The sequence below is a fragment of the Pan troglodytes genome, chromosome 11 (assembly GCF_028858775.2).
Source record: "Pan troglodytes isolate AG18354 chromosome 11, NHGRI_mPanTro3-v2.0_pri, whole genome shotgun sequence".
NCBI classification, from domain to species: Eukaryota; Metazoa; Chordata; class Mammalia; order Primates; family Hominidae; genus Pan; species Pan troglodytes.
The window spans coordinates 5,386,746-5,389,705 of NC_072409.2; positions in this window are offsets into that span (position 1 = coordinate 5,386,746).

Genomic DNA, 2,960 nt, shown 5'->3' on the forward strand with positions numbered 1-2,960 from the left:
GGGGGACATAAGACATAAATCAGTAATGTGAGAGGGTTTGGGATGGCTTAAAAATCATAGGTGAATTCAAAGATTTTCTAATTAGCAATTGGTTGAAAGAGTTATTATCAAAAACCCTGGAATCAATAGAAAGGAGGATCTTGGTTAAGTTAAAAAGTTGTGAAGACCAAGGTTCTCTTTCTTTTCTTTTTTTTTTTTTTTTTTTTTTGAGACAGAGTTTCACTCTTGTTGCTCAGGCTGGAGTGCAATGGCATGATCTCTGCTCACTGCAATCTCCGCCTCCCAGGTTCAAGCAATTCTCCTACCTCCACCTCCTGAATAGCTGGGATTACAGGCATGCGCCACCACGCCCAGCTAAATTTTTGTATTTTTAGTAGAGTTGGGGTTTCTCCATGTTGGTCAGGCTGGTCTCAAACTCCTGACCTCAGGTGATCTGCCCACCTCGGCCTCCCAAATTGCTGGGATTGCAGGCATGAGCCACCGTGCCTGGCCCAAGATTTTTGTTATGTAGATGAAATCTCATAGATGGCTTCGCTTAGAGACAATAGATGGCAAATGTTTCCTCTCAGACCCCTAAAAGGTGCTGGACTCTTCAGAAATGACCTGGTAAGGGAAGGAGATTCTCTACAGAATGCAAATTTCCTCCACAAGAGACAGCTGGGCAGGGCCATTCCAAAATACGTCAAAGAAATACATTTTGGGGTAAAATATTTCAATTTCTTTCATGACCTGCTATCTGTCATGTGATGCTATACTACAGTCAGGTTGGAATTTGATATCTTATTTCTACAGAGTCTGTTCTGTCAGTCTTAAGATCTCTGTTTAAAAGCTGGTCAGCTGTGCCTGAATTCCAAAGGGAAGAGAGTACGATGAGGCATGTCCGACCCCTACTGCCCATCATGGCCTGAACCTTCAGGTCCCTTTGGGTTTCCCTGGCCGAGAGGGCGTTCCATTCAGTCAGTTGCCGGGCTTGGAGTTTTATTTTTGGTTTACAGCTATAAACATCTGTTTGCAGGTTGGGTAAATCCTTAGGAATCAGAGTGCTGGATCACATGGAAGAAATAGGCATTGTTTTTTGGGAAACTGCCAAACTGTCTTCCAAAGTGGCTGTACCGTTTGTTATTCCCAACAGCACTGAATGAGAGTTCTGGTTGCTCCACGTCCTCATCAGCATTTGGTGTTTGGCCAGTTTTCTGGATTTTGGCCATTCTTACAGGTATGCAGTGGTAGCTCACTGTTTAAATTTGCGTTTTCCTGACAACATATGATGTGGATATCTTTTTGAAAAAAATACAGATGGGGTCTTACTATGCTGTCCAGGCTGGTCTTGAATTAACTAGGCTCAAGAGATCCTCCTGCCTTGGCCTCCGCATGTGATGGGATTCCAGGTGTGAGCCACTGCACCCAACCTAGGTTAACTTTTCAGATGCTTATTTGCCACCTGTATAGCTTCTCTGGTGAGGTGTCTGCCTTTGACCCATTGTGGAATCAGGTTTTTTTAATTTATTGAGCGTTAAAAGCTCTTTGTATATTTTTGGATAACAGTGCTTTATCAGATGTCTTTTGCTAATGTTTTCCCAGTCTGTGGCTTGTCTTTGTTTTCCTAATAGTGTCTTTGCAGAGCAGAAATTTTTAATTTTAATGAAGTCCAGGTTACATCACACAAGGCAGAAGTGCAAATCCAACACAGGTCCCAACCAATGCTGCCGCTCCCCAGCTGTGTGGCCTGGGCCCGTGCCTGCCTCTCTGAATTTCACATTTCCCATCAATACCTTCACTCAGCAAAACTATGGATGAGAAGTTCATGGCACAACAAATATCAGGGTCTACAGTTACTGTTTACAGGTTGCTCTAAAAGGAACACTTAAACTTTGTTTTCAGGCAGAGAAACATCCGCTTAAAAGTCCTAGGTAGGGGCTGAGCACAGTGGCTCATGCCTGTAATCCCAGCACATTGGGAGGCTGAGGCGGGCAGATCACCTGAGGTCAGGAGTTCAAGACCAGCCTGGCCAAAATGGTGAAACTCTGTCTCTACTAAAAGTCAAAAAAAATCAGCCGAACGTAGTGGTGCACGCCTGTAGGCCCAGCTACTCAGGAATCTGAGGCAGGAGAATAGCTTGAACCCAGGAGGCAGAGGTTGCAGTGAGCTAAGATCATGCCATTGCACCCTAGCCTGGGTGATAAGAGCGAAACTCAGTCTCAAAGAAAAAAACAAGAAGTCTTTGGTCAGTGTCTACATCTGCATGATTAAAAAAACCCCAAAGTTCTAACTGTGTATCGGTAGATGGCTTAATCTACCAATTAAGTAACCATAGTTACTTAAGGGACCTAGAGGCACAATTATTTATTCTGTGGGATAATTTAAGGAGAATGAGCAAAACGATCTTAAATGATCCTTAGTAGTCTTAATATTTTATCCTAATACTTTATATAATTTATAATTTATTTAAATTCATGTACTTTAAATATAACTCATATGATTTATTGCAATATCTTATATTTCTTTTTTTTTTTTTTTTTGAGACGGAGTCTCGCTCTGTTGCCCAGCCTGGAGTGCAGTGGCATGATCTCAGCTCACTGCAAGCTCCGCCTCCCTGGTTCCCACCATTCTCCTGCCTCAGCCTCCCGAGTAGCTGGGACTACAGGTGTCCGCCACCGTGCCTGGCTAACTTTTTTGGTATTTTTTTAGTAGAGACGGGGTTTCATTGTGTTAGCCAGGATGGTCTCGATCTCCTGACCTCGTGATCCACCTGCCTTGGCCTCCCAAAGCGCTGGGATTACAGGCGTGAGCCACTGCGCCCGGCCTATATCTTATATTTCAAAACTAGCATATGTATGTTATAGGAAAAAGAACATAAACAATTATGTTGGTGCTGTCGAACCCAGACTTTCAGCATAGGTGGAGAAAGACACAAGTGTAAAATCAGAGAAGTAAAACCTGACAGTCTTACAACTGGGAAA